The sequence below is a fragment of the Calidris pugnax genome, unplaced genomic scaffold, assembly GCF_001431845.1.
Source record: "Calidris pugnax isolate Ruff unplaced genomic scaffold, ASM143184v1 scaffold7, whole genome shotgun sequence".
Classification (NCBI taxonomy): Eukaryota; Metazoa; Chordata; class Aves; order Charadriiformes; family Scolopacidae; genus Calidris; species Calidris pugnax.
Window position 1 is genome coordinate 738,973 of NW_015090762.1, and position 11,922 is coordinate 750,894.

The 11,922-nt window shown below is 52.7% G+C and overlaps 1 protein-coding gene across 1 annotated transcript in view; it reads left to right on the plus strand.

The window, feature by feature from the left end:
- Positions 1 to 17: 17 nt before the first annotated feature.
- The window catches only part of OSBP2 (oxysterol binding protein 2), a 159,775-nt gene continuing 147,870 nt past the window's right edge, over positions 18 to 11,922 (plus strand). The window contains exon 1 of the mRNA XM_014941485.1: positions 18 to 149. The gene's annotated coding sequence lies outside the window, so the exon portion shown is untranslated. The remainder of the gene's footprint in view (positions 150 to 11,922) is intronic.

Sequence of the window (11,922 nt, forward strand, 5' to 3'; positions counted from 1 at the left end):
GGCGGCGGGGGACCGGCGGGGGGGCCGCCCGCCGCTGCCGCCCCGGGCTCCGACACCTACAAGGGTTGGCTCTTCAAGTGGACCAACTACCTGAAGGGCTACCAGCGCCGCTGGTTCGTGCTCAGCAACGGGCTCCTCAGCTACTACAGGTACCGGAGAGCGGGGGTGGGGAGGGGGAGCGGGTCGGTACCGGCGGCCGCTCGGCCTGGCCCGGCTCCGCCGCGGCGGCTGCGGGGAGAGAGGTGTCACCCCCGGGGGTCGGCCGGGCCCCGGTGCCTCCGGTGGCGGGGGACGAGCTTGTGCAGAACGAAAACCTTTCGGGTTTACCGAGTTTGGGGGTTTTATTTTTATTTTCTCTTCTCTTCAAGCCAAACGGAGGGTTTGCTCCCTCAGCGCGGCGGGGCCGGGTGCGGGGCTGCTGGGGGGACTGGCCGCCCCCTTGCTCCCCCGGCCTCCGCCTCCTCCTGCAGCATCTCCGGCTGCCCGCACGGCCACGGCCCCGCTAATTAAATTAACCCACCCCTTCTCGCCTCAGACAGGTTCCCTTTGGTAACCTCCTCCTGCTGCTGCCGGTTGCCAGAGGCCGGGAATCGGTGGGATGTGCGTGCCTTGGCAGCGGGAGCGCTGCGGGGGCCCAGGACGGTGTGCTGGGGGAGGCTGCCCGGGCCGGGGGCTGTTCCGGGGGGAGGAAGGAAGTTATGGCACTTAGAGGGGGCTCCAGAGTCTTGCCTGGCTTTATGGGCTCTCTAACGCCGTGGGTTTCATCCAGAGCTGAGTGTCAGAGATGGGGACTGCCAGGTTTGACTCAAAGTGGTGGTGTCTTAACGGGTTCTCTTGTGTTCCGTGTAGCAGTTGAGTGATAAATGTATAAATGTATGGATTTTGTAGCGTTTTGGTGTTTCTGTCCTTTAGGAAGGATGGTGTTTACTCTCGTCGCTTGGAAGACAAGTGCTCTGTCACCTTGGGTGTTGTGGAGCGTCTCTTGGCTGTGTTTCAGGACAGGGAAGTGATCCCAGCTATTATAGATGGCTAGAGCTTTATAAAAGAATACATCTTTAAAGTGCCAGCCCCTAGGAGTGCAGGCTTCTCTTTAAAGGCTATGCAAAAGCTGTGTTCCCTCCTGACAAGAAGTTCATCTTCTGGTTCCCTCTCTGCTCCAGCTGATGGCACGTAGCCCCAGGCAGATCCCCGAGCGTCAGCTCGCTGTCAGGTGCTAATATAGGCTTTAAAGAGTGTTCCAACATATAACATTATATAGAGAGTTAATAGAAACTCTAAGAGAGATCTGGAATGTGGGTCCTGGGGTCTGACCTCTGCAGGTAACAGGTCAGATGTTTGGTGCTGTGTTTATCTACTTGGAGTTGTTTAAGTCTCCTTCCCCAAAAACTCAAGCCAAACAAGAATTCTCTGTAAGGAACCCTCCCATAAGAACATAGTTACCTCTCAGTAATTCAGCTGATTTACTTTGAATCCTTTCTGGTATGCTAATTCTCTTCAACTCCAGTCTGGATTTGGACCAGCAGAGCTGTGCGGCTCGAGAAGGTTGTTGAAGTTTAAGGCTCCCCTTGTAACCATGTCAGAATGTTTTCTTTTTTTTTTCTGTGTTGCTGCCAAGTCTGTCATGAGCAAACAAGTGGTTTTCTTCAACAATTCTTCTAGATGGGAACAACTGGGTTTATTTTAAGACAATTTGATCTGTTTTAGGCTGAAACAACAAACAAAAACACCCAAGGAAATTATTCTGAGCGGCGTGAGGAGGAGCTGAGTCTGTGTTACTGTGTGGAGCTTTCAGCTGGTGCAGAAGCTGCTTGGGAAAAAGGATGCTGAAGGTTTTTGTGCCGCCTTTTCATCGTTGGGCTCGATGAGAACTGAGTTAATTTGCTTGTGAGTCAGGAGTATGAAAATATAGTACAGACCCACGTGGTAAAGGTTTTCTTAAATGTAAAAACGCCTCCACGAGTCTCTTCAAAGCCAACGCTCTTGAATAGTGACCCTGCCGACCCCTCGAGTGGCAACTCTTGTTGGTGATGGCAGGGAGCTCCAGTGGGATGGATTGGGGTAAACTGGCAGTTTGATTTTAATGTGACATCTGGCTGAGGGACAGGAGCGGGGGAGCTCCAGGAGTCAGGCTGTGCCTTTTCCTTGACCCCTTCCATGCGAGCAGGCTGAAGCACGTGGGTTACAAGGCTGCTGCTCGCTTGGCTTTTATGCAGAGAATTTAAGAACTAACTTCTATACAGGCCTGTGAGCCACGTGTCTCACCTTCTGCTGGGTCTCTGTGCTCATGAGGTTCACCCTCGGAGAACAGAGGGAGGTTCCTCTGTGCTCTGGAGGTTCCTGCCAGATTTTTTCTCCTCCCTTGGCTGCCAAAGGCTCTGTAGGTTAAATGATGCCCTTGTGGGTGAATTGCAGCCCTCTCCTTTTCTCCGTGGCTTTTGACACCTCCAACTTGAGTTTGGGAGGTGGTTGCCCTTCAGGAGAAGCTTGCTAGAAATGTGATTTTGCGTGTACAGTAAAAGTCATCCTAATTGGAGAAACTGCCCAGTGATGCCCCAGTGGCCTCCGTGTGTGTATTGGTTTAATTCCAGATTGAAGCTTTTAGTTTCATTTCAATTTCCTGCTGCTCACTGTTTTGCTTATTTCAAAAAAAGCCTGTCGCGTTGCTGGGTGGTGATTCCAGGGAGGATTTTTGTTTATGGGGTAGAGCTGTTAAAATCGTGGTGGTCCCCGGGGAGCTCTATTGCAGTGATGTGTGGGTGGGTGCGGTTTCTCGGGCAGCCAGGTACAGCGCCTGTTTTCTGCCTGGTTGGTTTGTTTGCTGAATTAAAGCTTCTAATTAGAGTATTCTTTCCGGATGGAGTATTTAAAGCCTCCTGTATCTTTGCTGCATCTATGAAGACATCAAGTCTTGCTGCCAGTGAAGCCTCCCTGCAGGATGTGTGCTTTTGGTTCATATCCCCTCTGGAAAATGATAACAGCTGGAGTTCTTGAAGATCTCCTCTGTGGTACCCTCCTCTGAAGTGATGCGTGTGGGGTTAAGAACTTCCAGGAGTCCCTCAGCAAGAGGTAGTTGGACTATTTTAATTGCCCTTGATTGTCTTTTTTAGGTTGGTTTTTGACTAAGTTTTCTGCCTGGCTTGAAAATGCGCAGCGCAGAGGTGATGTTGGTGTTGGAAGGCAGCTCAAGCGTGGCACAACTCGCCTGCTTGACTCGCTAATGATCAAAACTCCCTGGCAGGCTGCCACTTAGGGATTTATCATTACCTATAATTAGCACGTCTGTACAGGAGAATGTAATCACCTTGAACAGATAAGTGTTTTCAAGGAGCTTAGAGAGGATCTTTAGGTAAGTATTAATTCATCAAAGATTGGCGTTGGCTCTTGTGATAGATGCTCCAGGTGAGTGTTGTCTTCTCTGAGCAGCTTGCTCATATCTGGAAGAGCTTGAGTTTCATGTTGTCTCCTCTGGGGTCTGGTCCGTAGCCTGTTATTTGCAGGTTTGGTGTCTAAAGAACCTTCAGCAGTTCTTTCTGTGGAAAGCAGTGCCAAACAGAGGAGGAAAAACCATTTCATGCTGTGTGTGATTTGGTCATTGCTGTACAGTGAAAGGCTTCTCACCAGAAAGCAGCCTCAGCTCCCCTTGAGGGTCTGCTCCTGGAGGAGTGATGGATGCTCAGGGCAGTTTAGATGCCTTGTCATTGTTCTCCTCTCGAGGTGGATGGTTCCCTGGAAGAGCTGTGTTTCCTGGGGCGGGTTTTTCATGGGCATTGTTCATCCAGCATTGGTTGGTGTTGTAGGGTCTTGTGTACCACCTGGAGGGTTTTTTTCCCTGCTCCTGGTTCTGAGACTCCAGCTGAAACCTGAGGCGATGAGTGCAGGCAGGAGCTTGAAAACCACCACTGATACTGGAGTCATGGAGGGGTTGATGGCTTCAAGGAGAGACCTCTGGGAGCCTCTGGTGTGACCCCTGCTCAATGTGGGGCCACCAGATGAGGTTGCTCAGGCCCTTGAGCTGCTGAGGTTTGAAGGTCTCTTGAGGTGGGAGTTTACACAGCCTTTCTGGACCCTTTGTCCAGTGTTGGGCCACCCTTGGGGGAAAAATGTTTCTTTAGTTTATACACGAGGAGAGAGATATACTCTCTGACTTTCGTAATGGGCTGTCCCTCCGCAGCCATGGAGGCAGGTCCTGGACTGTCCTGGACTGTCACCCTGGGGGTGCTGGAGCCTGCGGGTTCCAAGGACAGCCCTGTAGCTGCAGGGGGACTTGAGCTACTTGTTTTCAAACAGCGTTTTAATAACGCAAGTTCCCAGTCACCTTGTTTTCGCTCTGCTCACTGTATCCATATGGCACGTTGCTGCTGATCACTGCTCGTCGTTTGCCTGTTTCTGAAGAAACTCATCTTTCTGTGCTGTGTAACCGGGGATGCCGTGCTCGTGCGGCTCCCTTGGGGCTCGGTGAGCCTGAGCAGGGCTGGAGAGCTGCCGGGCTGCCCTGGTGAGTGGAGGTGAGCCCTGGTGAGTGGAGGTGAGGGGTGGTGAGCCCTGGTGAGGGGTGGTGAGCCCTGGTGAGTGGTGGTGGGCTGCTCCTGGCAGGCGCTGGCTGCTCTGCTCCCCATTCAGTGCTGTGCTGGGGAGGCCGGGCTTGTTTTGCTCAAAACAGTAACCACTGCTGATGCCACAGAAGAGCATGAGACACAGATCGTGGTCCTGATGGAGGCTCCCATCACAGCCTGGTTATCGGCGACGTATCGAGATATTTATATCTGTGCCTTTGGTTGATAGGACGAGGGGTGATGGCTTCAAAGAGGGGAGATTGAGGTAAGATCTCAGGCAGAATTTGTTTGGTGTGAGGGTGGTGAGAGCCTGGCCCAGGTTGCCCAGAGAAGCTGTGGCTGCCCCATCCCTGGAGGGGTTCAGGGGCCGGTTGGAGGGGTCTTGGAGCAAGCTGGTGTGGTGGGAGGTGTCCCTGCCCAGGGCAGGGGGTGGCACTGGGTGGGCTTTAAGGTCCCTTCCAACCCAAACCCTTCTGTTGTTGTATGATTCTCACTGGTTGCAAACCACCAAAAAGAGCTATGAACTATCTTCATACTTTTATTTCTACCCGTATAATCTTAAATTGAGAATACTGGCCCAAATGCTTCATTGGATGAAACTGTGGCAGAGGGAACTCTGTTGTCACGTGCAGAACTACATTTTGAGAAGGGCAATGTGTTCTGGCTCTGTGGGGTCTGCCTGCAGCCTGTGTTGCTGTCTGGAAGTCATGGTGAACTTCAGGTAGTGTCACCCACACCGCAATTGTAGTCCCTGGGGCTGTGTGCAGGTGTGGAGTGTGTTGATGGGCTCAGCTGCTGGGGTGTTTTGGCAGAGTTAGATGCCTGTCACCCGTTTCTGGCCTCAGTCATTGCAGTGTTTGTTGCTGGGGAGCTCAGGGGTGTCGTTAGGCCTTCGCTGTGGCTTCCTCGTTTGTCCCTGGTGATGGCAGGGAATGGGCACTGCTCCTGCCCGGTGTTTCCCCCGCACAGCGCTGGCGGCTGCTGCTGGGCTCTGCCTTCTGAGCCCAGGGCTGGCGTGGGCTGGCTGCTGCCTGGTGACAACGGTGGCTTCCCTCACCCCCGCGGAGCTGCTGGCAGCCTTCAGGCTGCTCCTTCCTGGGTGCCTGCTGCGGAGGAGCCGTACGGCTGCCTCTCCTGGTCCAGGCACGCAGAGGTGACGGGCATCACCTGCCTTTTGGCTGTAGCTCCCGTGCCTGTATTTTCCCAGGGTCATACCTGTTCAGTTCTGACTTCCTTTGCTCCAGTTCCAGGTTTAAATTTGTGCTCACATGGTCTGTCATCCTCTGTCCCACAGTGAGTCACTGCTGGAGGAGCTGTTCTTTCCTTGTCAGAAGAAATGTGGGGAACCTGCTGTGTTTTCACTTGCAGTTTTTCCTTTTAACTTGCCTGATTTCCTCCTGAAGAGGGGTTTTCAGTCAGTGCGATGTGCGGGGTTTAGAGCTCTGTAACTGGCTTCATTATCTGTAGGGGGATTCTTATGTTGCAGCACGTCAGGCTGTGGAATTTATTTTCTGTATTGTCTGGTGCTTAGGTGTAAACAGCATCGTAGCTGAGTAACTGAGACGGGTAATTTTAGGTAACTTAAGTACGTGGTGATATCAGAGCCCCTGTGCCTCGCAGGTCTCCCAGCTGTAGTGCCAACAGCTCGGGTTGTCACCCCGAAATGTGAGTTGTCCCAGCTGGCCGTGCTGTGGCATCCCGAGGTTTGTCCCCTAAATAGGACAGCGCTTCAAAACCTGAGCTGATGGAGGCGTTACGTTTCCCTTCAGGTCTCCGTTACGCCATTCAGTTATTTCAGTCATTCCTATGGCACTTTGGAAGGGACGTTTCTATGCTTTATATGCGCCTGTGTTTGGTTTCAGTCAAAAAGCTTGTTTAAGAATTAATTTCTTAATATTTCTATGTCTGACAGCTGCAGGCCGGGCAGAGGGAGTTGAGGCTGGAGGGTAATGAAGCTGTTGCTGTCGGGTCAGTGCTTGCTGACTCACATGCAGGACGCCGGGGCTAGGGACCCGTCAGCCTCCGAATTAGAGATGCAAATTGACAGCGTGGTGCCAGGGGCCGGGGCATGACTCCATTGGCAGTGGCAGCCCTGGGATAACAGCCGAACAAGCCTCCTTCTTGGTCCCTTTCCAGGCGCTTACACAACTCCCTTCATCTTTGCAAGCGCGGGCTCCTGGGGGATACCAGGGGTACTGGGGAGTACTGGAGGGTACTGGGACTTCTGGGGGTACTGTACTGGCTTGGAACGTGGCTTGATGCTCCTGGTCATCCCGGCCTCCTGCTGTCACCGGGCGATGTTCTCCTACGACATCGCTGCTGGCAGGTTATACCACGCAGTTCCCAGTGCTGGCATAGGCAGCAGTGAGAATTTTGCTGTGTCAGCAGTATTGGCTGTTTTGTATGTGTTAGAAACGAGCTGTCACAGAATCACAGGATGATATGGGGATGGAAGGGACCTCTGGAGGTCATCTAGTCCAACCCCCTGCTAAAGCAGGTTCACCCAGAGCAGGTTGCACAGAAACGTGTCCAGGCAGGTATGGAATGTCTCCAGAAACAGAGCATCGTGCATCTCTGCCCATTTACATCCTTCATTTCACACTAATTTGGGCCAAACTGTATTTCTATCAACTTTCCAGTTTTTTTTTTTTCCTCCCCTTAACCTTTTCTCTAACTCTTCAAGGGTATTTCTGTGTTGAAAATCGTGACCAGATAGCTGTGTGTCCCTACAGTGACTCAGGGGGGGAGGTCCTTCGTTCCCTAAAAATAGTCTTAATTCTCCAAATCTCTCTGCAGGAAGAGCGCTGTCTGGGCACACGCAGCAGTTCAAAGCAGCTTCTGCAACGCGTGTGAAGATAAATAGGGTGCGGTGGGAGCCTGTGCCTTTCTCTTTGCCTTCTTTAACACAAAGCAGCGATTCTTAAGCTGTTGTTAATAGCTCGGGTGGGATTCTGCTGAGCGCTCTGTAAGGAGCAGAGCAGGAAAACATGGTCCCTCACACCTCCTGCTTCCATATTACTGCTGCGTGTGTAAGACCTTCTTTCCTTAGGCTTGTTGGTCAGTACTGGTACCTAAACACCGCAGCTGCCTGGTCTTTTAAAGCACAGCTAACCACTTCTTTCTATGGATGTGATAGCAGGGGCTCACAGAGGTAGCCCTGGCCGGGCAGCGACGCTCCTTTAGGGGACACTTGGCCTCCTGCTGCTGGATCTCGCTTCTGTTCTCCAGGGATGCTCCTGACAATGGTGATTTCCAGGCTGTTCCCAGAAGAGTGTGACCAGCAGGTGGAGGGAGGTCATCCTCCCCCTCTGATCTGCCCTGGGGAGGCCCCATCTGGAGCACTGGGACCAGTTCTGGGCTCCCCAGTTCCAGAAGGGCAGGGAACTGCTGGAGAAGGTGCAGCAAAGGACCACAAAGATGATGAAGGGCCTGGAGCATCTCTCTTATGAGGAGAGGCTGAGGGACTTGGGTCTTTTTAGTCTGGAGAAGAGAAGGCTGAGGGGGGATCTGATCAAGGCTTATAAATACTTAAAGGGAGAGTGTCAGGAGGATGGGGACAGTCTTTTTTTTTAGTGCTGCCCAGGGACAGGACAAGAGGAAATGGGCACAAACTTGAAGATAAGAAGTTCCATCTCAACATGAGGAGGAACGTCTTTGCTGTGAGGGTGGCAGAGCTCTGGAAGAGGCTGCCCAGGGAGGTGGTGGATTCTCCTTCTCTGGAGACATTCCAACCCCACCTGAACAAGTTCCTGTACCTGCTCTGGTTGGCCCTGCTTTGGCAAGGGGTTGGACTGGATGATCTCCAGAGGTCCCTTCTAACCCTGTGTGATTCTATGAGTGTGGTGTCGGGCACTTCCCAGCTGACTTGGTGCTTTGAGCCTGTCACTCACCCTAGTGCAGAATTAAATTATTTGTCACAGCAAGAAAATATCCATGGCAACTCATTCGCCACTTCGGTGAATCCTCGTGATTTTTGAAGTTTCTCTTTCTGTGAAATGCGCAGGGGTGGTTCCATGAACTTTTTTTTTCAGGTCTTCTGCAACTGTCAGGAGTGATGGCTCTGCTTGGAAACGGGTGAAAAATGCACCGGCCCCAGTTGAGAAGAGAGGGTGAGTTTGGGATTGTTTGGCTCCAGCGTGGACATGGGTGACTGGGATGGGCTCAGCAGGACAGAGCTGTGCCCCTTATCTCCATATGGACTGTGCCTGGGTGGGCATTACATGGTTAAAGCAGCACTTTTTTGTCTTAAAAAAAAAAAAAAAGTGGATGATGTGGAGCAGGTGAGGTGTCACCTGTGCCTGCAGCTTGTTAGGAGTTAATGAAGTTAAGTTTCAGCCTTTGCCTTGAAGCTCTTTTCAGAGGGGCTCTGGCGTGGTGCTGGTGTCAGGGTTGTGCACTTCAGAGGCCACATCCTTTATTTTTAAAAGACTGAGACCATCAAGCTTTGCTGTTCCCAAGTGTTACTGTGGCTGATGCTGGATGCTCTTATTCCCAAGATACCCCTGGGCTGTTCCCCAGCAGAGCTGGTGGAGCAGGAGCTACTGCAGGATTACAGTGTGTGGTCAGATGGAACTAATACACGGCTTTATTTGACCCCAGTGGTTTTTCCTTTCCTTGCCAGCTGTGTCCCCACGGTCTGTGGGGTGAGACTGCTGCAGGCTCCCCATCTTTGAATCTTTTCTGGGATGGGGGTTTTATAAGCAGGAGGGAAGGGGGTAGTGGAACCAGGGGTCATTTTGCAATGGTACAAAAGGTGTTGATTGACTTAATGGTGTGTGGTTTGTGCTGAGTGAGGACAGTGACACAGTCTCCCACAGCATCCTCATAGGTAAGCTTAGGAAGCATGGATTAGATGAATGAACAGTTAAGTGGATTGAAAACTGGCTGAAAGACAGAGCTCAGAGGGTTGTTATTAGGGGCACAGAATCTAGTTGGAGGTCTGTAACAAGTGGAGTCCCCCAAGGGTCAGTACTGGGTCCAGTCCTCTTCAATATATTCATCAGTGACCTGGATGAAGTGATGGGATGTACCCTCAGCAAGTTTGGTGATGATACAAAACTGGGAGGGGTCTTTGACACGATGAAGGGCTGTGCTGCCATCCACAAAAGCCTGGACAGGCTGGAGAGCTGGGCAGAGAGGAACCTGATGTACTTCAATAAAGGCAAGTTCAGGGTGCTGCACCTGGGGAGAAATAGCCCCCTGCATCAGGACAGGTTGGGGCTGAGCTGCTGGAGAGCAGCTCTGAGGAGAGAGACCTGGGGGTCCTGGTGGACAAGAGGATGCCCATGAGCCAGCAATGGGCCCTTGTGGCCAAGAAGGCCAAGGGCATCCTGGGGGGCATCAGGAAATGTTACCAGCAGGTTGAGAGAGATTATCTTGCCCCTCTGCTCTGCCCTGGGGAGGCCCCATCTGGAGCACTGGGTCCAGTTCTGGGCTCCCCAGTTCCAGGAGGACAGGGAACTGCTGGAGAGGGGACAGCAGAGGGCTACAAAGATGATGAGGGGCCTGGAGCATCTCTCTGACGAGGAGAGGCTGAGGGACTTGGGTCTTTTTAGTGTGGAGAAGAGAAGGCTGAGGGGGGATCTGATCAAGGTTTATAAATACTTAAAGGGTGGTTGTGAGGAGGATGTGGCCAGTCTTTTTTCAGTGGTGCCCAGGGACAGGACAAGAGGAAATGGGCACAAACTTGAAGATAAGAAGTTTCATCTCAACATGAGGAGGGACTTCTTTATGTGAGGGTGGCAGAGCCCTGGAAGAGGCTGCCCAGGGAGGTGGTGGAGTCTCCTTCTCTGGAGACATTCTAGACCTGCCTGGACATGTTCCTGTGGGACCTGCTCTGGGTGGCCCTGCTCTGGCAGGGGGGTTGGACTAGATGATCTCTGGATGTTCCTTCCAACCCCATGTGATTCTGTGGTGGGCTCTCAGCTCGCACCGCTGGGTTGTGCCGTACCTTCATTGCCTTGTCACCACAGGTAGGACCCTGTTCTGCAGCAGCTGTAGTGCTAGTGCTCACAGCGGCCATATGTCCCACCAGGGATTGATGAGCAGTACTGTGTCACTTGTTTGTTAGTTCATAGTGTTTGAACGTATAATTTTATTTTTTTTTTTGCATACATGATAGGATTAGACCGCATTAGTCCCAGTATTTGCTCTATAATGTCTTTATTAATGGGTGAGCGCACTGGTGGCCAGGCCGTGGCTGATAGCAGTGGGGCAGAGAGGTCGCTACGAGAGAGGGCAGGTCTGGGATTCAGAGGGACCCTGGCTGGAGAAATGGGGTGATGGGGACCTCGTGGGGTTCATCAGAAGCGAGTGCGATCCCTCTCCTGGGGTGGCTGGCTAGCAAGCAGCTTGGGAGAAGAGCCCCTGGGGGGGTCTGGGTGGCCAGGAGCCATCACAGGCCAGCTGTTAGCAGAAGTGGAGCCAGCGTGTGGAGGAAAAGGACTGTCCCCTCTGTTCAGCATTGCAGGGGGGCCCGACTGGGCACTGGGTCCAGTCTGGGGGTCTCCATGAGGCTGGAGTGGTGGAGGGATGTGGATGCCCTCAGCCTGGGGTGGAGGAAGAGGAGAGACCTTACTGATTTCCACAGCTACGTGATGAGAGTGTGGAGAGGCCAGAACCTCTTCTCCTGACAGGAGAGGGCTATGGGGACACAAGGAGACATGTTTTAATTGGGACTGGGGGCCAAATACTGGGATAGGGGGCTGGAGAGGTGGAGGAAACTCTTGTCTATTCAAGCTGTGGCTGGACAAGGTCCTGAGCTGCCTGACCTGGTCACTTCTGCTCAGGGCAGGAGATTGGACCTGAAGCCTCACGAGATGCCTTCCAGGCTCAGTTAATGTACCATCCTCTCATTGTTTGGTTCTGATGCTTAAAACTTGGTAAGATTGCTTTCAGCTCTCTGGATACTGATGGAGGATGAAGAGATGCCACATCATGTTTATGGCTTGCCCTGGCAGTGCTGGGGGAGCACCCGTGATTCCTTTGGACACTTCAGGCTGTTTCATAGACTTCCATGGCACCCCGTATTGTTTCTGCCATGGGGGGTTCACAGCACAAGACCCTCATTTACTCTTTTTTTTCCTCTCGATTCATGTTCCAGTGGCAGTACTGGGGAGAGGCAGCCATCGCTGGGGCTGGCACTGAGGAGGGCAGGAGACCTGTGTCAGTGCTGAGGGGGGTGGCTTCTACCAGACCAGGTTGCCCCGTCCGACCTGGCCTTGAACCCTCCAGGGGGCCCTTCTCGGGGCAACCTGGGCCAGGCTCTCACCACCCTCACAGCAAAGAAGTTCTTCCCCACATTTCATCCCCATCTCCCCTCTTGCAGGGTCAAACCCTTCCCCCTCCTCCTGTGGCTCCCCTCCCTGAT